Consider the following 24527-nt stretch of genomic DNA (forward strand, 5'->3'; position numbering starts at 1 on the left):
CTGCGGGCCGGGCGCGCTCGCGGAACGGGGATTAGAGGCGGGGGCGCGGGTTCCTAAGCGACCCTCCTCTCCGGCGCCTCCCGCCGCCGGGCCCAGAGCCCCGGCCTGGGGACTCCGCTACGAGCCCCGCGATTGGGGTCCACGTTTGGCGGGGCGCGGCGGGGAGGCGCGGGGACAGGGCAGGAAAGGCACCCACTTAACGCCACCGGGAGCCGCGCGGATGGAGGCGAGCTGGGCGGCGGGTGTGTTTGCGGAGTTGTTACCTGGGCTTAGAGACCGGGAAGCACCACAGACAGATCCCCCTCCCGGGGCAGACGCGGTCTCTGCGCCGGGATAGGCCGGTGTGCGTGCGCCTCGCGCTTTTCTCTTTCGCTTTTTGGGGAAGTTGTTACCTGGGCCGGACGCACGGAGCGCTGAAGCCGGATAATGGGGCTTGGATGGCGCTCTGGGTCTTGGGTGGAAGGAGGGTGGGGGGAGGGGGCGGACGGACAGACGGACGCGCGGGGCTGCTACTCGCGCCGCAGCTGCAGTGTTTATTGATTTGTGCTGCTGTGCCAGGGGAAACACACACCCCTCTGCCTGGCGTGAGAGTTAAAAAAAAGAGAGAGAGAGACACACAGCCCGAGGGATCGAGACCTGAACATGTGGTGGTGGTTGCACAGTCGCCTTTTCCAGTTTGGAGAGACGTTGTAAGTTGATTGTATTTCTGGTTATCTCGGGGCGATGCTGTGCTTTCTCTCCCTCTCGTGCAGCAGGGAAATGTCTGCTGATTGTTATTGTCTGGACAGTTCCTGTGGCGAGAGGGGCGAGACTTGTCCGCCCGGGGGCGGCGGGAGCGCGGGGAGAGCAGCCCCCGCCAGCGCCGCCCGGGTACCTGTTTGTATAATAATGGGCGGCAACGGCCCTGCCGCCGGCCGCAGCCCAGGCTATATAAGGAATTACACGTACATTTCGGACCGAGGGGCTCGCTTTGGTTCCTGCGTTATTTTTAAAATGACTTTTAAGAGAGGGGCAATAAATGCGTCTATAATGGGACCGCTGCAGCGTCGAGAAAACGAGGAAATACGTATTTAGGAGAAAACTCTCTCTTGCTCCCCCGCCCCACCCCCCGCGCCTGGGCTCCCTTTCTCCCTCCCCTCTGGGATGCGAAACGCGAGGTTTTGTAACCTTTCCTGGCAATTTTAGATTTTGTGTGGGATTTCCTGTCTAGAAGCAGATACGAAGATTTTTAAGCTGTTTCAAGATGTTTCCTTTCAATCCATAAATATGTTTTTAATATATTCGAGTCGACATTAAAATCACTGCTTTCATGAGTGATTTTAATTATTCAAATAAACACTTGCATTTTAAAGACGTATATTGATTATAATCGAAAGGTATTTTGGTATCCTCATTGTGGAGAGATGACTTGTTATAGCAAGGAGTGGAGCATAGGCTATTGCAATTTTAATTTCCTGTTTTAGCGTCAAATAGTGTGTGTTCTATATTGAGCTGTTGCCGCTGTTGCTGATGTGGCTTTATGAAAGGTAAGTTGGTTCGGAAAGAGCTGTTCGCTTTTTACCTTATTTAAAATGTTGATCGCCAGAGAAAGGGGCTTTTCTTGTTGCTGACGACATGTGTGTGACATGTGAGTCTGAACCACCCAGCGTCTGTGCAGCTGCTGTAAATATGTTTACCTGAACAGGAAAGAATGGATTTTTCTCCTTAAGATCCTCTGATATGAATATTACACTTGTAAGGCATATCAACAGATGACTTAAGGGGGGAAAAGCGATCCTGAAAGGTACTTGAAATCAACAAGAAAAAGAGGTTCTTGATCGCTGCAGCAAATGGCAACTTGTGCAGGTAGAAAAAAGATGGTGTTTAGTTTTCTCCTGCATGTATGTCAGCCCCCTCCTGTCTGCTGCTTTCATTCTCAAGGGAGGGATTTATTTACCATGCTTGATGTCAGTGTTTTTCCTTTGTGTTTAATATTAGAAAAACAGATTTGCGTCTGTTCAGCACAAAACGTCTTGTCTGCAGTATGCATTACTCTCAGAAAACAAAAGGTGTTTAAGGTAGCACTGTACTACTACAGGTATCTTCCATTTTCATCACTTTTGGCTCTGTCCTTGTATTTCTTTTTGTTCTCAAATGCATTTCATCCATTGCTGGTGATTGTAGTCATGCTATTTGATTTAGCCTTATATTTTGCAAATTAAAAATGAAGTTATATTCCATTGTGTTGTGAAACCTCAGTATATGTGCTGGTTAATATTTCTTAGCAGTGCAGTCATATTTAAGTTGCAGATGTTTATTGGAGAGAATTGCCTGGCAAAATGTTAACTCTCAAATCTTTTTAATGAAGAAATACGTGATGTATACAGTGGAAGATTGTCGTAGAGAGATACTTTATGTTGTTTTTTATATATGTAAATGTCTTATTCATTTTGAAATAAGATATGTGGATTTTGCTGCTAAGGCTTCTGTAAAATATTTTAATTTCCTTTCTGGAATATGTCTGAAGGTAAGATATTAAAGGGAGTATCAGGTAATGTAACTGACAGGGGTAAACCAGTTGGGTAAGGTTTGGCTAAAGCATCAAGCCTTGTGTGGTAACTTTATGATAATGTTAGTCATCCATAAAGGAGTGATATTAGAATTGCTTGAATTAGTTTTTACCATTTATAATTTCATGCTTTGTTGTGTTTTAAAAATCTGTCTTTTCTCTTTTTCTGCTTTCTTCTATGTGGTTTTTTTCTTCTTCTTCTTCCTTTTTTTTTTTTTTTTTTTTTTTGAGAGAGAGAGAGAGAGATGTACTCTAGCTACTAATGACCACATGCTAATTAATTCTCTTTAGATGGAATAGCAGGTACATATCCTTCTGTCATCAGCACCATTTCCCCTTGCTGTCATTGGAAACCACCAGTAGAGGATGCTAACAAAAATGATTATTGGTGTAGTAGTATCATAAGTCTCTCTATCTACTGTGCTGATTGGGACCTTCAGTATAATTCTAAGTCTTATTGTTAATTAAAACTAGCCTTGGTTAAATTAGGCATAGGCATTTTCTAGTTTGCCAAAACTAGAAAGAAGCAGGACTGTTTTAACTTGAATAATTTTATAAATTTGAGTTATTTAAGTCTCTAATTGAGGTTGCTACTAATTCATTTTTGTTTTAGAGCAGTTGCATCGCTCCTTATTTTAAAAAGGTTTTGTTTTATGTTCTTAGGTTTGGAGAAGAATATGTAATAATTGACCCATATTTATTTTGCGTATTTAGAATACTTTTTAATCATCCCTTTTTAAAATTAATAGTAAGATCCCTTAAAATACATATTTTAGATGTTAAAATACATCTAAAATGGTAAAAGTTTAAGAGTAGTAAGAATTACAATTGATTGATAATACTGTAATTATTTTTATATAACTTATGTAGACTTAGACTATGGATGGGTTGGCAGAGAGCTACTAAAGGAGGTGGTAACTAGCAGTCACTCAGATGTTAGCGATTTTTAGATTTTATCTTTTCCTTCCCCTTCAGGTCTTTTCCTACTGGTAGTGCTCCCCGACCTCTTTAGTTAAGAATCAGTTATTGCATAGTCATACGTTTTAAATTTGTCAGTTGTAAATTAAGAATATAAGTTTGCTTTGAGATCTTAAATGCAGTAAAAAGTCTCTGTAGTTCGTTCGTTGCTGTATGGTTGTATTAAAATAACTCCTTTCAACAAACTATAAATTGCATATAAATAATTGCATGAGACAGTGTATTTAGTTATGTCTTTTCATTTTGTGTCCTTATAGGTATATTAATATAACTGTAAATTTTAAGCCTCTCATTAAGTAGAACATTAAAGTATTTATTTCCTTAATTATTTGTAGTGGTGTTTCTATAAATGCATCAATATCAGTACCATAATGGAATAGCCATAGTGTTTATCTTGAACTAAGTAGGTATTGAATTGCCAGGTAAGCCTGTGTTAATTTCTTATTTTAGGATGTCATGGTTATTCGTGTGTGTGTGTAAATAGTTTTTCATTTCCTGACAGGTATTTATTTAATTTAGTATTCTAATTCCTGAGGGCTCAGTAGTGAATAGGTGTGATTCACTTACATGTTTATGAACTCAGAAACTTGGCCACAAAGTCATGAGATACATTGTAGCATGGAGCAAAACTTAAAGTATCTTATAAATGGAAAGTATTAATCATTTATTAAGATGACCCTGATATAAAAAGCATGTGAAATATTTGTTTAGTACTGTTTTCTTCCTTTCTGTAGTCTCCAGTATGTTTGAAATGGTATACCCTCCTATGTAGTAGCTTTTGAAGCATGTGCTGAGAAACTTCTGTTAAATTGAGAATTATATTTTTAAAATGACAGCATAATGATGTCTCATAGTTGTGTTTTTATTTTGCTTTTTCCTCCTTTTGGATTTACCTGTATAAATCACTTGTAAGCATGTGGTTAGAGCCAGATGTAAACACAGATGCAGTATCATGTGGAATTATATTGTTAGCTACTCTTAACTACCTGTATTGAATTGCAGCGGAGGAGGAGAAAAATCATGCAGATGTTGGAAGAAGATATGCATTAGTGTGCAAGAGTACAACAAGACGTTAGAAAACGTGAAGCTGTAGAACTAGGATTTAAAAAGGTTTCTTTGCAGTACGGTCACTAATTTATGTGGAAATGCATGCTGTTTATTTCCAATTGAGAGATAAGCTAAAATAAAAGTGCATTGTTGAAAGAAAACTGAAGAAATTTTAAACTAGAAAAGCGTCCTGATTAGGAAATATGATAAAATGATTTTTTAAAATACTTTTTAAAAGGATAGATGTTGTACATATTACTGGCTAAATGATCATTCAACTAGGTATGAACTAAAAGTAGAAAGCAAATAGAAATATATGTAGTAGAGAAAGTTTTGTAGCAACCCTAGTTAAAATTAAATTTGATCTATTATGTAGGCATTGCCATATAAATTAATCATTCTTTTGCATGGGGCAGTGTTTTGAGTATTGTATCACTAAAGGAAACATCTTTAGGACGTCAGTTTACTAAATAAAAGTTTCAGTATGTTATGAGCATGTCTGGATTTTAGCCTTGATGGAGGTGGGTTACACTGTTTGTTAACCTAAAACTGGGTTGCTTAAAAAGATGGTAATATAATACAGTACTTAAGTAGCAAAATGCTCTCTAATAAGTAAAATTTGCTTTATGATTGTTTTCAGAGAAAGCAACTTAATTTTTAGAACTTCATTAATTTTGTTAAAGCATATTTTTGGAGTATAGAATACAGATGTAGATAAATGGAAAGATTATGAAAGGAAAAGCAAAAAGTTGAATTCAAGTGTCTATTTGTATTATAGCTATGAAACTTTAAGGTCTTCTGTTTTCATTCTCTACGAAGTTACTTTTCTCTGTTTCTTCAAACAGCTCCCTATTGTTTAATACATGTTCCCTCTATACATAGGGATTGCATTGATCTGCCCATATGCACATTTCTCCTCCTAATCAACATTATGTATTTATTGAGAATTGGTACTTGGAAGTTGAGGTATGAACTATGACTATTTGTAGAAAACCTGTCAGTATGACAGCCTGGGAAAACCTTCATCTCTTTTGCAGTAACAACTACATCTGTGCTGAAATTATTCATAACAGATGTTTTGTGATCTCTTAATTCCCTTCCTCTCCCTTCCCCTCCCCCATTCAGATTTAAAATTAAATGTGAATGGAAGATAAATTTATAAATTATGTTAATTTCTTTTTATTGTTTTATTCTGTATTGAAAGTCCCGTTTTCTCTTTTTAAAATATTCCAATTTTAAATGTTTAAGATATTCTAAGTGTTCTGATTTCAATTTTCTTTTAATAAAATGTGATGCCATTATTTAGATACCTGTTACTATTCATGGTTACCACCTAAAATATATTCTGATTTCCCTTACTCTTAAGGTCTTTGTATTCATTTAATCCACAATTCTAGCAGAGTCTTTGGTTTTGGGTTTGTCTTTTTTTAAGTAGATAGTGCTGAGTGTAACCAGTTTGCTGATGAAAAAACTCATTTTCTTGGAATTGTACATTTTTAATATGGAAGATCATCTTTTCCAAAGTAACTTTTTATCTGAAAACTGACACAGATAAGCTGAAATTTAGGGCCTTTAAGTAGAAACTCTGGAAGAGACTTTAATGTGTGTTTTCAGAAGGGGTAATGCCAGGCAGATACAGTGACATATGGAGTAGCATATAGTGAAATCCTTCAAGGAGTAGATTTTCTGAACCTGGGCTCAGGTTAACCTTGCTCTGCCTTGAATACTTGAAAAGGCTGTCAAAATCACTGTATCTCTTTTAATGTTTTCTCCTTTCTACCCTAAAACTAAGTTGCTATTCACTCTTATTGCTACATCATTTTTCTGAATCTCTTTTGATACTCTTGGTTTTTGCTTTATTTGGGAGGGAGAAAGTAAAGGAAGGAGGAATTGGGGTAGGCAGAAAATAACTTTATATGAATAAATATTCATTAAGAAAATAAAGTGGAATAATTTTGGACTGGAGAGATTTGGGAGAATCATCCAAAGCTATTTTGCAGGAAAGCAAACAATCAAAGAGATAAGATGACTTTGCCAAGTTTACGTTGCTAGTTAGCTTGGACTAAGTCACAGCTTTTTGGGTTCCTAGTTCAGTATTCTTTTTATTAGGTCATTTGAGCATATTTATCTAAGATGGTAACAAGAACTAGATACCATGAATTTTCAGATTTATTATAGTTAAAACCAAAATGTGTAGAATGCTTCATCATCTGAACAAAAGGCGAGTTCTAATACATATTCATGTATCTATCAAATTTAGTAGTTGATGTACTTATATCACTTAAAATAGTTCAGATGCAGAATGTTAGTATTATTTAGAGGCATCCTCTCATTTGGATTATACTTTTGGTCATTATTCTCAATTTCAGTTCCAATTCACTCTATCCTTCCTACCTTGGACCCAATCTAATATGTTTTATTTATGCTCTTGGTTTTATAGCTAGCTTTGTAAAATTTTGTACCTCTTTTGTGTGTTTTGTATTTACTAAGTGCTACTTTGCTATATAATTTCCTTTCCCTTCTTTTCTTTTCCTTTCCTTTCTTTTCTTTCTCTTTCTCTTTCTCTCTCTCTCTTTTTTTTTTTTTTTTTTTTTTTTTTTTTTTTTGACAGTTTGACTCTTGTCACCCAGGCCAGAGTGTAATGGCGTGATCTCGGCTCACTGCAACCTCTGTCTCCCAGTTTCAAGTGATTCTCCTGCTTCAGCCTCCCAAGTAGCTGGGATTACAGGTGCACACCACCACATCTGGCTAATTTTTGTATTTTTAGTAGAGACGGGGTTTCGCCGTGTTAGCCAGGCTGGTCTCGAACTCCTGACCTCAGGCGATCCGCCTGCCTCAGCCTCCCAAAGTGCTGGGATTACAGGCGTGAGCTACTGCACCTGACCTACAATTTACTTTCTTTACTTAGCATTGTTTGATAGCTAGATATGTTGCTATATGTACAGTTATTTCATTGCTTTTAACCTTGCAATATTTCATTTATGTAGTAAGCACAAATTACCTATCAATTCCCCTAATCGCAGATTCCCAGATTGACTCTTATTCTTGGATACCAATAATTCTGTAATAAACATCCTCCTACATGTTGCTAATGGCTGTGGAAGAGTTTCGGGCACTACCATATCTAGGGACATGGCATTGTCCAGACATAGTATTGCTGAGTATAGTTCAATCACATATTTAATAATTACTAAATTCTGTGAAATTATTTTTAAAACAGCAACACCATTTTTTACACTCACCAACAATGTAAAAGAACTATTTTTTCACATTTTTGCCAGCCTTTGGTATTGTAGAACATTCTACATTTTGCTAATTTTTCAGTTGCTAAATATAATCTAATAGTTGCTTTAATTTATGTTTCTCTGTTTATCAGGGAGGTTGATCATTTCTTCATATCCTTGCTAGCTGTTTGGATTTCGCTTTCCATGTCTGGCCTATTCATACCCTTTACCCCTCTTTTTGGATACATTTCCATTTCTTGTTGATTTCCCAGAATTCCTTGTGTATTTGAGATAATAATCCCCAATGTGTCAGTCATTTGACTATGGTACAGGAATCCTTAATGTCAAAATATTGACTTTATGGGTAGTAGGAAGTCCTTCCTAATCTATACATTATAAAGATATTTTCCTGAATTTTCTTCCATTAGTTTCATAGTTGTAATTTTCATATTTATATGTCTGATGCATCAGGAGTTCACCTTTTGAATACAGCCTTTCTTAAGAGGAACAAATATAGCAGCTAAGAGTTTGGGTTGATCCTGTAACTTACTAGCTATCACCCTGGCCAGGTTACTTAGTCTTTTTATGCTTGAGTTTCTCTACATGTAAATTGGGCATGACAGTCTCAGAATTGGGAAAGTTTAAATGAAGCATATGAGGCATTGTGCCTAATACATGTTTTAAGTTTTCAACACGTTCATTTAAAATTTTACTTATTAAATTAATTTATTTTAAATATGTCTTGAATCAACTGACAATTTTTTATCCTTTGTCCAGTATTAACTCCAGCTAATGTAACTACCATCTGAAAGGGGGTTGCTGTAAAATTTGTTCATTGTTTCTGTAGCTTTGACGTTTAACATTGCTTCGTTCAGACCTTGGACAAAGCTGTTAAATGATCAATAGACACTGAAGCTTCATCTTAATGCTACTTTTGATATGCCTTTCAGCTTTAGGAAGGATTCCTTGGACTCTTTTTAAGGGGCATTATATTGAGAGAGACCTTACCATATCACTTTTATGTATAACATTGATAGGAACTTCAAGGATAATGTCCCTTTGTTTTTCAGTTACATAAATCAAAGAACCAAAGCCCAGGAATAAAAGCTGTGTGTTCTATATTTGAATAGTCTAAGCAACATGGAGTCTGCACCTTCTCATACATCCATTTGGCTGGGAATATATTTAAGAAGATGGCTGTCTTACTATGTTCCTATGGTTGTAGATCAGGACTATCCTAAGACAAAAGTTAAAACCATACCCTGGTGTGTGTGTGTATGTGCATGTGAACTTAATTGAGGTATAATTTATGTACAATTAATACCACTATGCATGTACATGTTGATAGAGTTTTGACATACTTATATACATGTGTAACTGCTACCACAATCAAGATGTAGTCGAATATTATTTCCATCATCCTAAAGAGTTCTTGTGTACTCAATCTCAGCCAGTCTTCCCCACCTGTTGCCCCTAGCAATGATCTGCTTTTGGTCACTAGAGGTTAGATTTAGTGTTTCTAGATTTTCATATAAACCAAATCATGCAGTATGTACTTTCTGTGCACCTTCTTTTGCTCAGGGTATTACCAAAATTAATAAGTATCAGTAGCTCGTTCCTTTTGTATTGCCGAGTAATATTATATTGTATGAATATTGTGTCACCAAATACACAATTTGTGTTGCTATTCACCTCCAATGGAACTATTAACTTGGGTTGTTTCTAGTTCTTTGCTCTAATGAATAAAGCTACTGTGAACATTTACATAAAAATTTATATGCATATATATCTTACATTTTTCTTGAGTCAATACTTACGAGTACAGTTACAGTACAGGTAACTGTACCCCTAAATACATATAGTAAGTGTATGTTTAACTTCGTAAGAAACTGCAAAATTGCAAACTGCTTGTAACAAACATTTTTACATTTCCACCAGCCATGTATGAGAGTTCTAATTGTCCACATCCTTGCAAACAATTGTCCGTGTTTTTAATTTTAACCATTCTAGTACATGAGTGGTAGTATCATTTTGGTTTTGATTGGATTTCACTGGTGACTAATGATGTTTGAAGATCTTTTGGTGTATGTATTGGCCACTTGTGTATTTTCTTTTGTGAACTGTCTGTTCAAATAATTTGTCCATTTTTAATTGGATTGTCTTTTTATTATTTAGTTGTAAGAGTTAACTTTGTATATTCTGGACGAAAATTTTTTGTTGGATACAGGTATCAAAGATATTTCTCTCTTTCTGTTGGCTTATCAGTTTTCTGAATGGTACCATTGAAGTACCAAAGCTTTAAATTTTGATGGAGTTTAATTCATAATTTTATTAATTTAAGCTTTGTGTCCTTTCTAAGAAGTCTTTGCCTATTCCAGATCTTCAGGATTTGCTCCCATGTGTTTTTAGAAGCTTGTAGCTTTACCGTTTAAGTCTGTAGTCCATTTCAGGTTAATGTTTGGTCTTAACTCACTAGAATTTGGCATGAGATTTTTTATTTGAAATTTGTAAAAATGTTTCTTAGGGCCCAACTAAGACCCAAAGCTCAGGATTATAGAGGAACACAAGTCCTACTTCCCTGGTTTTGAACATTTTTAACTGAGAGTGAGTACTTTGTGCCTAGTCAGGGTTTCAAGATTCTTCGTGTCCTTGACACATTTTAATTCACTGAAATATACTTTAATGAAGATACAGTTTCAGAGAAAGATGCCTAAGGAGAGTGGCCATCGTTAGGGGAATGTGAGTGTTGTCTTCAAGATTTCTTATTTCCTACAAGGTTTTAAGGAATTTAACACTATACCAATTCATTTTCATGTTTCGTAGCTTTTATCTTTAGATGGGGAGTTTGTTTAAACCTAACATTTATCTTGAGTTTTTAAGGGATGTAGTTTTCTCCTTGAGATAAATGCTTGATCTTACTGATTTTTGGCTACATATTTTACCCCCTCACTTTGTTATAACTAAAGAAAAAGTTTTTAGTTACTTTTAACTTTGGTAAGTTGATTACAGATGCGTTTATATTTATTTCATTTCTTAGAAAATACAGATATTACTTATTCCTATGTAATTATTTTAAGATAATTTTTTAACTTTTCTATTTTATCACCTATTCCTATTCCTTGAAAATTCATTATAAGTAACTTGTGTCTTATTTTTGTTTTTAAAGATCTCACTTTTTAATACTCCTTTTAGCTCTGTGTCTGTCTTGAACGTTCTGTATATTAATGCATAATATAATTCCTTATGAGCTGGTATCCTTAGGTGCATTTATAGAAAAAGCATTGAACTGAGACGAAGTCTTAAATAAATGTCTTAAATTGTTTTCTTTTTTTTCTTTCTTTCCTTTTTTTTTTTTTTTTTTTGAAACAGAGTCTTGCGGTGTTGCCCAGGCTGCAATACAGTGGCATCTCGGCTCACTGCAACCTCCGCCTCCCGGGTTCAAGTGATTCTCCTGCCTCAGCCTCCTGAGTTGCTGGGATTACAGGCGCATGCCACCATGCCTGGCTAATTTTTTGTATTTTTAGGAGAGATAGGGTTTCACTGTGTTAGCCAGGATGGTCTCCATCTCCTGACATCGTGATCTGCCCACCTCAGCCTCCCAAAGTGCTGGGATTACAGGCGTGAGCCACCATGCCTGGCCCGAAGTGCTAAACTCTAATATTGAATCTGCCATTATTTGGCCTCTGAAATTGAGAAAATAATTCAATTTATCTAGGCCTATGTTTGTTCATCTGTGGAATGAATATAATGGATTATTGTATGTAAGGTAATGAGACTCTAAAGATGAGAGATATAGTACCTTGCCCTAAGGAGGTTATAGTGTGGTAGGGAAGAAAAATGAGGAAAGAAATCTTTAGAACTTTTAGAATACAGTTTGGTAACTGATGTGATATTCTGTCTTATATGCATAGAGGGGATGGTGCTTAAACCAAGTCTTAAAGTATGTGTGTAGGTTATCCTAGTAAAATATCCTAGTGGAAAATAATATTCCATACAGGGGGAATAGTATATGCAAAGGGCATGACACAGATGCACACACATATTGTGGGACTCAAGTCACGTTTGGTAAAACTGTATAGGGTGAGTGGAAGAATGGCTAGAGATGAGGCTCGAGAATTGGATAGTAAGCAAATGAAGAATTTGGCATAAGAATTTGCTTTATATTGCTATCCTGAATTTAGATTTTATCTTGGACATGATGGGAAATTACCACAGGTCTTGAAGCAAAGAGTGACATGATTACATTTATATACAGTAATTCGTAATATTTTGTTTCTTTATATATGCAGTGTTAATATGATTAAAAATTTAATATATATACTTTACTAAAAGTGAAAAAAGTTGTAAAACCTGATGTAGCCTGCTTTCCTGAGTTTTTGCTTATCTATTCTGATAATACTAATAGATTTGCATAGTAATTGCTTTGAAATGGTGCTGCCACTACCACTTCTACCACCACCATAAATTCATAAAAGACTTATGCTACTAGAAGCATAAGCAGCCTTATGTTAGAGTGGCTGGTATCTATGCACCAAGTTGACTGTGCATTTCTGGTCCCTGCACTGTTAAGGGGAATGGTATATATATATATTTTTTCCTTTTCTGAAATCAGTAAATCAGTGCAAAAAAATGTGTTGTGGATTTACAAACCTATGGAATAAAATGTTTTTACTTCTATCAATTATGACTCTCCGAAGACATAAAATACTCTTCACTCACTATTACTAGATAATTTTCTGGATTATTTCTGGCATTTATTAATGGTTCTGCATAGAGCTCCACCTTGTGAACCTGTTACTATACTTTGATATCAGTTCTCTGTCATAGATATTTAATAAATAAAATAAAACTTTATTTACCTGAGTGTTTCTCATTCAAAATAGCTGTAATTCAGGCCTGGTATATGTTTTTATTTGAATAGAAACAGTTCACGTTTTTTTTGGAAGTTACGCCGTATACTACTAGATAGATTAAAACCAGTGCCTTTTTTTAGACCAACTGCTGAGGATATAATCTTTGTCATGTTTCAACCTCTTAAGTTTAATAATTCACATGTGAAAATTAGTGCTTGATTTATGCATCAATTTTCTAAACATTTCACATGTGATCTACTTTGTATATTAATTCAGGGACTTTTGTGTTTGATGTTGTTATATAGTGTATTTTTTAACCAAAACTTTAAAAATTAACCCCATTTCATTAGTATTTGTTTATACTTTACTATACCTTGTTTACATGTTTAACCTTCCTATGTATTATCTGTGACAGTAATGAAACTGAATGGTTATAAAATGCTATATAATTTTATCAAGTCAAGCTGACTTTTTTGGTGGGGAACATCATCTTCCTCTTGTTGCTAATAGATAAAGGAGTTTTACTGTACTAATTTCAAAAATGGTGTAAAGCAGTAAGGCAGATCTTCACAGTCTATTCTTTGACAGTATATTAAGCATGTGGAGAGAAAAACAAGGTGTTAGCTATTTTAAGATTTCACAGCCACACCCCCATCTTGTTCATTTTCACCTGAGTTGTATAGAACCTAGGAATTGCTGTATGTCTTTAATGTAAAGTCAGCAGTGCAAGTAACAGTATTGGATCATACTTCCACCATTACATTCTCTGAGTTTCTGATCACCACATTCTCACAGATAAGGAAAGTAGTTGTAGATGGAAGGTCTGAAAAGTAAAAAGGACAAAGAACAAAGAAGTGGTAAATATGTTTAAGTTCAGATAGACATTGTATAAAACTTGGGGGGAGGGTAAAATTATTGATTAGCTATGGGTAGGGTTGGTAAGTTACACATGCATGTTAAAATTTCTAAGATAAGGAATAAAAATCTAGAAGGTATGTGTACCTTCCAGACTAGTAGAGAAGGGAAGTAGAACAAGAAAATATATTCAATCTGAAAAAAAGGTAAAGAAGCTGAAGAAAGAAAACATGGAAAAGAGAAGACAAGTAAAAAGCACAAAAGCATATAGCAGCAGTAAGTGCAAATATATTAGTAATTACAGTGCATATGAGTTGAAAAAATCCTCCACTTAACAGAAACTGGTTATTAGGTGGGATAAAATAACAAAACATATGCTGTTTATAAGCAATATCTCAAAAAGCATATTCTCACTTGAAAGTAAAAAGGATTTAAAAATGTATTTCTGACACTACTAATCAATAGAAATGTTGTTTAGCTATGTTAATATAATGTAAAGTTGGCTTTGAGGCAGAAAACCTGTCCGAGAGAGGAGGGTCGCTAAATAGTTATAAAAGGAAGGTATAATTTTAAATAAGTGACTACCTGATAATACATTTTCAAAATACATTAAGCAGAAACTAGGACTGCAGAAGAAATAGGTAAATTTATCATTATTATAGGTTATTTAAAATAATCTCTGTTAATGTGAGAACAAGCAGAAAAAAATTAAAAATAGAGATGATTTTAATAACAGGACTTACAAGCCTGCTGTAATGGACATGCATGGAACATTGTACCCCACAACTAAAGTAGAGGAGGAACACTTAGAAGATCACATTCTGGTTAAATACAACCAGTTTTAACAAATACCAGTGGATTGGCATCACATTACACTTTCTGTTTACAATGCCATTAACTTAAATAGAAAATTTGTGTGTGTGTGTTTTGGAAATTAACATGTTTATTTCCAAATAATTTGTGGGTCAAAGAAAAACTTGTAATGATAGCAGTAAATTATTGTACGTGACAACTTATGTATAGCTAAAGTGGGAATTAGATTTTAATGATTATATTACAGGAATAAAGGTTGATGAATAATAAACATACAATTTTAAGAATTAGGAAAAAAAGTGTTCTCCCTGATTGATATGACAAGGGAATAATTAATGAACTAGAGAAAGTAAAAGTAATTCAAAGAGGAAACAATGCAACTAAAAATAGATTATTTGAGAAGAGTAACAAAATTAGCAAACCACTGGTAAGATTAATATGTGGGGAAAGAAGTCACAAAGAATGAAAATGGGAATGTTACTACAGGTGTTTCAGGAATGATCAATTTTATTTTAATGTAGTTGAAAGATTAAGTGGACCAATTCCTAAAAAAATGTAGCTCATACTGGCCCAAGAAGTAATAGAAAATGGAATAGCCTTAAAACATAAAGGAAAAATATTCTTACAAAGAAAAAATACCAATTCTAGACAGGTTTACTGGAAAATTCTACAAAACATTCAAAGAACAATAATTCCAGTTGTACAGAGAGTATTTCACAGTTTGGAAAAAGAAATGACTGTCCCCAACTTTTTTTCACGAAGCTCCAAGTACGAGAAATGATGATTGTCTTTAACTCAGACCTGTGTACAAAAATTCATAGATTAGATATCATCACGTAGTAGTAACCCCTTATCCATGATTTCAGTTACCTATGCTCAGCCACAGTCCAAAAATATTAAATGGAAAATAAAATAAAAATTTATATGTTTTAAATTGTACACCTAGGATGTGGATCCTTCCTTTTTCCAGCATATCCACGCTATATATGCTACCTGCCCATTGGTTACCGTTAGTAGCCGTCTTGGTTATCAGATCAAAAAAAAAAAAAAAACCAAAAAACATAGTATTTATAGGGCTTCCATGCTATCCATGGTTTCAGGCATCCTCAGGGGGTCTTGAAATGTATCCCCTGTTGATAAAGGGAAATTACTGTACTTGACCAATAATGTATAAGAAAGTAACCCATCATAACCAAGTTGGGTTTATTCTAGAATTTCAAAGTTGGTTTTATATTAGAAAGTTACTTAATAGAATTTACCACGTCATCTGTTTAAAGGAAAATAGTCATGTGAGCATCTCAATAGATCCATCTGTGATAAAACTCTTAGCAAGTCAGTGAATGAGAAGGCCCCTTTCTTAACCTGATGAAGGCATTTTTTTTCAAAGAAAATTTCTAGCCCTACTTTCTTTTCACTTAATGGTAAAGTGTTGAAAGCATTGGTTCTCTTTGATATCAAAGGACAAGTGTGCCTGCTAATGCCACTTTTAGTCAACATTGTACTAGAAGTATAGCTAGTACAGTAAGTCAAAAACAAAACACAACGATTAGGAAGAAAAAGCTATTATTATTTGTAGATTATATGATTATCTGTGTAACCCAGAAAAATTCACAGATGAATTACTCAAAGTTTAAATTTGGATGCAGAATTATCATACAAATTCAATTACATTTTCAGACTCTTTGCTGGCATAGAAATGCAATTAAAAGGTAGCGTTATATCATTATAAAAGTATAAAACACTGAGTAAATCTAACAACATGCTCAATATCTTTATGGAGAAATTATAAAACATTGGCAGACATAAAGATCTAATTAAATAGCATAATGTACCATGTTTATAGAAGGAAACTTGAACATTGTAATGGTGCCAGTTCTCCCCAATTTTATCTGTAGGTTCTGTGCCATCTGATCAAAATATCGACAGGTTTTTGTGGAATTTGACACGCTAATTCAAAAACTTATATGGAAGAGCTAAGAGATAACAGCAAGATACTCATTCATGAAATGAATCTGTGATGGCACTGGGATTGCCAATCAGTGAAATAGGATGACCCTTTCAATAATTGGGGTTGTTGGTTAATTAAACAGAAAAAGTTGGGGTTGGACTGCTACCTCACACTGTTTAGAGAAACCAATGGATGGATTATAGATCTAAATCTATAGGTAAGGTAAAGGTATAGGTAAAGTAAAATGGTAACATTTTCTAAAGATGATGGGCTAGAATATCTCAATGACTTTGAGTAAAGATAAAAAGGCATAAAACAGAGCAAAAGATTGGCAAATATGACTACATCAAAACTAAGAATTTTGTTTCACTAATAGATACTGTAGAGGGCCTAATCCAGTATTTAGCACATATCGAAATCTACCACCCAGGGAAATAAAGACGAACAATCTGATAGAAAACTGGGCTTGAATAGGCACTTCACAAAAAAATAAACTCGTTTGGCTAAGGAGTGTATTATAAGATATTCAACCTCGTTAGGGATCAGGGAAATGCAAATTAAAACCACATTAAGAAGGCATTTCACATCTCCTAGATTCTCAAAACTTAAAAGCCAACTGATATTGCTATTGGTATAGACATGGAATAACTGAACACTTAAACCTTGCAGGTGCTAATGTAAGTAGCTACATTCACTTTGGGAAATAATTTCACATTATTAAAGTTGAAGATACACATACACTATGATCCAGTATTCCTAAGTATATGTCTTAGAGAAATCTCTCTACAAACATACCAGGTGATTTATGTAGTTGTTTATACAGTACTGATCATAATAACAAAACAAAAAATACATATCAGTAGTAGGATGGGTAAATTGTAGTATATTTATACAATGGAATGCAACACAATACTCAAAATGAGTGAATTACACCTGTGGTCAACAACCTGGCTCATCCTAGGAAAATAATGTTCAAACAAAACAAATCACTGAAAAATATAGTGTGGTTTCATTTATATAAAATCCAAGAACATGCAAAATTAAGTAATATATTGTTTAAGGATACCGATACACATAATACAAGTCTATGATAAACATAAAATTTAGAAATGAGTGAGTTTGGACACAGAGTAGATATCACAGGTCAGGATAATGTGTGTTTAAAAAAAATGATGGTGAATACTCAGATATTTATTGTATTTACTCATTATACCTTAAATTTATAGAATTCTTTAATATTTAATATTAATTACTGATAGTAATTTATGGCTACTGATAATCAACATTTAATCTAGAATAGTAACTGAAAAAATAAAATGAATGATTTTTGGGAGAACTCAGTATTTATTTGCCATGTATTTCCTATATAGGTATGTTTAATTTTTCTGAGTTCTCAAATGTAATCAATTTCTTTTGAGTATCTTTAGTATTTTGTACTGTCTTTGTATTTAATATAGCAGACAAAGCATAATTTCTTTTTTTTTTTTTTTTAACGGAGTCTTGCTCTGTCTCCCAGGCTGGAGTGCAGTGACGCAATCTTGGCTCACTGCCTCTGCCTCAGCCTCCGCAGTAGCTGGGATTACAGGCACCTGCCACCACGCTGGGCTAATTTTCATATTTTTAGTAGAGACGGGGTTTCATCATCTTGGCCAGGCTGGTCTTGAACTCCTGACTTCAAGATCCACCTGCCTCAGCCTCCCATAGTGTTGGGATTACAGGTGTGAGACACCACACCCAGCCTAAGCATAATAATTTCTAACCCTGGTTGTGTGATACTCCAAAATGTATTCATTTATTTTTAGGGATATAGGCATTTTTAATTCTTTTACATTTTTCTGATCACTAAATTTACATGGCTTCTACCTTTACATATTTTCAGTTTATTGACCATCTTTTAGGAAGTTTGAGAAAGATATTACTGTATTACTTTTTTTCTAACTTAAAATATGTGTATTCTTACTATTGCACTTGTGGATATAACATTTCATTTTAGAATACTTACATTTTATTTTGTTTATCAAACAATAGTATTTTTGTATCAGGCACTATTCTCAATATTGTTAAAATATTCATTTAGTATTCATTGCAACCCTATGAGAAAGATACTGCTATCTTTTTTTGATAGGTCAAGGGAAACTGAGGCACAGAAAGTGTTGGGTAAGGTCACTTAGCTGGTAAGGTCACTTAACTAGTTAAGTGGAGCCTGTGTTCAAACCTAGGCAGTCTGGTTCCACAGTCTGTGCACTTAACCATTAAGCCGTAAAAGACCATATGAAGTAGGTCTCTAAGAGGAGTATGTCATCTATTTCAGTGTTCTTTAATAAACAGGGTACTATTTTTGAGCGGTGCCAGCATATTGTCAGATTATGATGAAATAATCATATTATTCCCTTTGTTTTATCTGGGAATATAAAAAGTAATATTGGTAAATTACACACTGCTGGACGTTGCTTAGATTTATTCTTCAATGAATTTTGTGTCCATATGTTCATGAGATGAGAAAAATAGATAGGCAGAAGTACCTGTTAGTCTGATTGCAGATCTACCCGTAATGCACAAATGGTGATAGTGTACTTTCTTCTTCCAAAGGTGGGTTAATGGAGTCATGATTTAAAATAAGAAAGTTTAACAGTAGCATGTATAAATTTGATATTTATACATCATAAGTTGTATATAAATCATTTATGGGGGAGTGATATTTGATTCAGGGATGTTGACATGATACCTTTGGGAAATTCTCATAGTAAAATAGAGTTAGGCTGTCAATAGAGAAAATTCTAAGTGATTTGTAAAGAAACTAGTAGTAGTAGTCTAAAGTGAGGCACCAGACAAAGAGAGAAGAATCAGACAAATCCTTTAGAGTAATAGTTCTTTACCCATTTAGACCCACACTCCATTTAGAGCCTTTACTTTAGACGTTCTTGAGAGATCTCATCCTATAGGCATATATGCTCACCATATATATAACATCTCTAATAATTTTAGCTTCTCTTTGTGCTTTTTGTTAGCTACTTTAAATAGCTTAACTTTCAGTGACACATGGTTTTAACAGGCAAAACACATGACAGTTAATGATTTTTCTTTAGAGCAGAAATGGTGTATATGGCCTAAATTCACTTTTAGAGATTCTTCGAAGAGAAAGTATTTCCTGTCTCTTTGCACGTGTGTGGCATATTGTAAGGACTTACTTTTAAATAAAAAGGAAAGCTCTTGCAGTGAAGTAAAGACGTTTAATTTGTTAAGAACCTATATAAGGCCAGGCACTGTGGCTCACTCTGTAATCCCAGCACTTTGGGAGGCTGAGGTGGGTGGATCACAAGGTCAGGGGTTCGAGACCAGCCTGACCAACATGGTGAAACTCTATCTCTACTTAGAAGTACAAAAACTTAGCCGGGCATGGTGGTGCACACCTGTAATCTCAGCTGCTCAGGAGGCTGAGATAGGAGCATCGCTTGAACCGGGGAGGCAGAGGTTGCAGTGAGCTGAGATTGCACCACTCACTCCAGTGACAGAGTGAGACTCTATCTCAAACTAAAAAAAAAAAAAAAAAAAAAAAAAAAAAGAACCTACATAAAATAGTTTATAGGAGTTTATAGCTGTGACCATCAGGTCAGGTAATTTGGGATGTTCACAAAGAGCTCTGGGTAATTGTTTTGCTTCATTTCTCTGCTACGGAGAGGAGGTCATATAATATATGGTATTTTTATGTTATTTTAGATAAATCCGTATCAACACATCACAGGAGAATAAATTATACCCCTGGTAAATTTTGGTTTATAAACTTCATGAAATGTTTCTCAGAAAGTGAGAAATATTTCTTGATTGTGTCTTTAAAATTAATGTAAAATTGCTCTGTTACCCCATAAGTTATTTGTGTGCATTACTGTAAGGTTTATATGTATTCATATTAAATTTTTCCTTTTAAAAATTGGGGGGGCCGCGCGCGGTGGCTCAAGCCTGTAATCCCAGCACTTTGGGAGGCCGAGACGGGCGGATCACAAGGTCAGGAGATCGAGACCATCCTGGCTAACACAGTGAAACCCCGTCTCTACTAAAAATACAAAAAAAAAAAAAACTTAGCCGGGCGAGGTGGCAGGCGCCTGTAGTCCCAGCTACTCGGGAGGCTGAGGCAGGAGAATGGCGTGAACCCGGGAGGCGGAGCTTGCAGTGAGCTGAGATCCGGCCACTGCACTCCAGCCTGGGTGACAGAGCGAGACTCCGTCTCAAAAAAAAAAAAAAAAAAATTGGGTTAAATGAATTATCTAGGATGATTGCATTGTTTGTGGCATCAAATGTTGTTTCTCCCTTTCCATGCCAAGCATATCCTGTTTTTGGTACATGATGTATTTTTTTTCAGATGTCAAAACACCTAGAGATACATTTTATGAATTACTAACTTACTTTTTTAGGATAGACTTGAAATCATTTAGAGGGCAAACTCTAGCAATATAGAAATCTGTTTTTTGTTGAATGGAGTAGCAGCTAATCTTTAAGACCCATTGATAACATTTTAGTAGTAGCACTTAACATTCAGAAAGGAAAAACAAATGATCCAGCTTCTGATCTTCAGTTTTATGTAACTTTACAATTTGGTACTTGATGACTTGGTATTGGTATGAGACTGGATAGTGTGATGTTACAAACATGTGATGTTTGCCTACCATGTTCTAGGAACTGTGCCAAGTGCTAGAGATGGAATGGTAGGTAAAGCTGTGGTTCTATACTTAGGGAGTTCACAGTCAAATCAGGGATACAGTCACAAAACAGATACTTGTATAAAGTGTGGTCACTGTAATACAGAGAAATGGAAAGAATGGCCAGAAAAAGCCTACTTAAAAACGTAATGCCTGAACTGAATACTAAAGGGAGGTCAGTGGGAGAGACAAGGAAGGGTAGATATTGATTTGTGTGTGTATGAGCATTGAAATGAGAGGGCACAGGGGAATAGGAAGAGAGGAATAGCCTAAAGGAGAACAGGAGCAAAGGCACATGGGTAAGAAACAACATGGAATGTTCTGGACATACAAGCAGATCTCTGTTGGCAGGAATACGAGATAAGGGTAAGACAGTGATTGGAGGTGAGTCTGAGAGATTCAGAACCAAATCATGGGAGCTTTTTAAATGCCATGTTTAAGAGCTTGAACTTCATTTTTTTGTGAGTTGGACAGTCATTGAAGGGTTTTAAGTAGGGGCCCAATTTGATTGTATACAGGTTTAGTACTCTGATAGCTGCTGTGAAGGATAAATTTGAAGGGAAAAAGATTGGAGGCAGAGAGGCCATTTGGGAAGTAGTTAGCTTTGTAAGAGGTGACGAGGGCTTAAACTGACACTGTTAGTAGAAATAGAGAAGAGGGAGTAGATTTCAGAGTCTATACATTTTTTTTTTTAAATAAATAGTAAATTTAGTAGGACTCGATGCTTGGAAATGACCAGTGGGAGAGAAAAAATAGACAAGATTAACTCCAAGGTTTCTAGCTGAGGTGATTCCAGGAATAGTGATGACACCAAACAAAGAGTGAATATATGAATAATCAGTTGAGGAGACTGTACGGAAGTCAGTTATGGATATTTTGAGTTTGAGATGGTTGTGACATCACTAGTGGAGGAGGGCTAACAAGGCAGTTGACCTTTCAACTTGATGCTGTCAGATATAGATGGGGGTCCTGGGCTGGAAATTCAGCTTGAAGAGTTCATCAGTTTGCAGGAGGTGATTGAAAGCATAAAACCATCAAGGGAAGGTATGTGGGTTGAAGAGAAAGAAAGGGCAGAAGACAGGAGCTTGGAGAACAGAAGTGTTTCAGAGTCAAGTAGAGAAAAAGAAGCCCCACAAAGATAAGAAAAGGAACAGAAAAAAATGAAATAATCAATGGGCCAACCTGAAGATCCAAGCAAGACTAGAAACCACACATTTTTAATGGAACAAATCTGTATCGTTATAATTTCCTTAGAAGCCTTAAATTAGTGAGGGAGGTCAGAATGTAACATTAGTCTAGGATTGAGGTTTTACCAGATGGTACAGTAAAAGTTGTGAGTTTAGGGAAACCAAGTTGTTGAAGTTAGAGCAGTTTAGATGATCAGCTGTGCCAAATATTGCAAGTTATGTGCTGTACATTATTCTTTACATATATTAACTCTTAACCCTCACCACAACCATAGTTGTTACAGAAGATTCTAGAATGTAAGTTCCATAAGAGCAAGGTGTGTGTGTTTTGTTGTCTGTGCTATTCTCAGTGCCTGACATACATTATAGGCCCAAATACTTGTTGAATAAATGAGAGAATATGAGGTACATACTATTATTCCCATTTTACAGATATGGAAACTGGGTAAGAAGAGATTAAGTAACTTACATACACAACTATTTAGTGGTAGAGCCAGTAGGAAAGGAATTGAGCCCAGGATTAGGGAGCTGATGGAAAATAGAAATTTTAGGTCTGGAGATCTCTCTGAGGGTAGTGGAAATGAAGTCATGAGAGATGTAGAAGGGGAGAAAGTTATCATCAGAGAGTAAAATGGTGGAGTTTATGATATTTTGAGATAGGGTTGTTCAGTGTTATGACAGAGGGTCAAGTCTTAGCAGTGGAGTAAAGGATGTTTATTATTGAATCTCTGTAGGCATCTATGTTGATGTTGAAAGCTCCTAAGGTTATAATAGAAGTTTGAATAGAGAGGAACATTATGATACCATCCTCATAAATGAGGTGGTATAATTGGAGATCTACAGATAAGAAGCAGCAGAGAGTGGAATAGATAAGCTTTCTTACTTCAACTCTAGCTTTTTAAACATAGATTGAGGTTAGATCTGGTTTGCTGAAAAGACAGGAATAAATTGGACTTGCTGCATATAATTTATTCCCCCATATGGATAAGCTTGTTGGAAAGCTCCAGAAATATTTGGAATATAAATACAAAAGTTTCAAATTTTACCTGACATGCCAGCTGTACTTAAAGTATGAATTCTAAATCTTGTATCTCTCCCCTGCAAGAAAAGCTACCTCCTTTTTTTATAGTAGTAGAGCAAAATTTTTGTTTGTGTTTGTAGCAGCACATCTCACCTCTTTGTTTCATAGCTGTTGGGTACACATTCCAAGGACGGTGAAAACAAAATGCACTTGCTCTTCTAATTTTTAGCCACTGGCCTAGTGGATGCATTTATTCTCAGTTTCCTTGCCGATCCTTTTACCCTTCCCCTCCCCCATTTTTCTTTCTGAGTGGTTTTGTTTCGTGAAGCTCTTAAGAGCTTTCTGTTATATTGTGGCACAGGAAAAAGTTAATTCATTTTAGCACTAAACTGTAGTTAACATTTTAAGTTAATCATTTTTAGAATGTTTGATAACTTTAGCAATTAATCCTGTTTCATTTTTAGAGATGATTCAATCTGATATTTCATTTGCTTTTAAAGGCTCTAATTTCTTTTCATGTATTTCCATAGCATTGTAATTTGTATCCTGAATATTTCCCTTCAGAGAAATATAAAAATCCAGTAATCCATTATAGTATTGTGTTAAGCCTAAGATTTCATTATTTATCATAGACATTTTTTTAAATTTTATTTCTTATCATATACTTTTAAAGCACAGCCTTTGATTTATAGAATTTTTCATTTTGTGGTTGTGCCTGCTTATCTTTGTTTTTGTGTGTGTATGTCTTTCACACAAATTAGTATCATTCTATCATAGCTCTTAGGAAAATTCAGAGTTAATCAAATATGTTACAAAATGTGTTTGTATAATGAAAAGGTTGGAGGAGATGATTCTGAAGGTGTCTTTTAGAGCAGATGTGCTATGGTTTGGTGGCTCTCTGTGCTCTGCCCGCTTTAAATCTTAGGCAGCAACTGAAATACTACTAAGTGACCTTTGACACAGAACCCATGAATGCTCCAAGTATGATTTCATTTCACCACATTCTTTGTAAACCCAATTGCCTGTCAAATCAGATGTGTGTTTAGATGTTTTTACTGAATGTGCCTGGAGGAGGAGAATAAAGCTTGGGGTCAATTTGGCATAATCCCCACGTTTGTCTTTTTCTATTATAGAGGTTCCTTGGGGAATGGGGTGATAGTTCTTTCTGAGGAAAAGGTGCAGGCTAAGTGTAGGTGGACTTTCTGTCTTCTCCATACTTTTTCTAACAGCCTCGCTGGATCCTGGTGATATCATACATAAATGCAGAGCCGACTAGATGGGTTGCTGGTTGGTATTTTTGGTTCCCATTCGATCCGGTGTCTTTGGTTATGTAATAGGCACATTAACTGACAAATTATA

The 24527-nt window shown here is 35.5% G+C and overlaps 1 protein-coding gene and 1 long non-coding RNA gene across 6 annotated transcripts in view; both read left to right on the forward strand.

The window, feature by feature from the left end:
• The window catches only part of ZEB1 (zinc finger E-box binding homeobox 1), a 185041-nt gene that overhangs the window by 831 nt on the left and 159683 nt on the right, over positions 1-24527 (forward strand). For 2 of the 5 annotated variants that reach the window (XM_050805612.1, XM_050805610.1), the window contains exon 1: positions 1130-1526. The exons of the other annotated variants lie outside the window; for them this stretch is intronic. The gene's annotated coding sequence lies outside the window, so the exon portion shown is untranslated. Of the gene's footprint in view, positions 1-1129; positions 1527-24527 lie in introns of those variants that run through there. 5 annotated transcript variants of the gene reach the window in all.
• Positions 112-19497, forward strand: LOC126963364 (uncharacterized). The gene is made up of 2 exons (XR_007729042.1): positions 112-242; positions 559-19497. It is a non-coding gene; the product is annotated as an uncharacterized LOC126963364 (long non-coding RNA).

Source organism: Macaca thibetana, chromosome 9 (genome assembly GCF_024542745.1).
Source record: "Macaca thibetana thibetana isolate TM-01 chromosome 9, ASM2454274v1, whole genome shotgun sequence".
NCBI lineage: Eukaryota > Metazoa > Chordata > Mammalia > Primates > Cercopithecidae > Macaca > Macaca thibetana.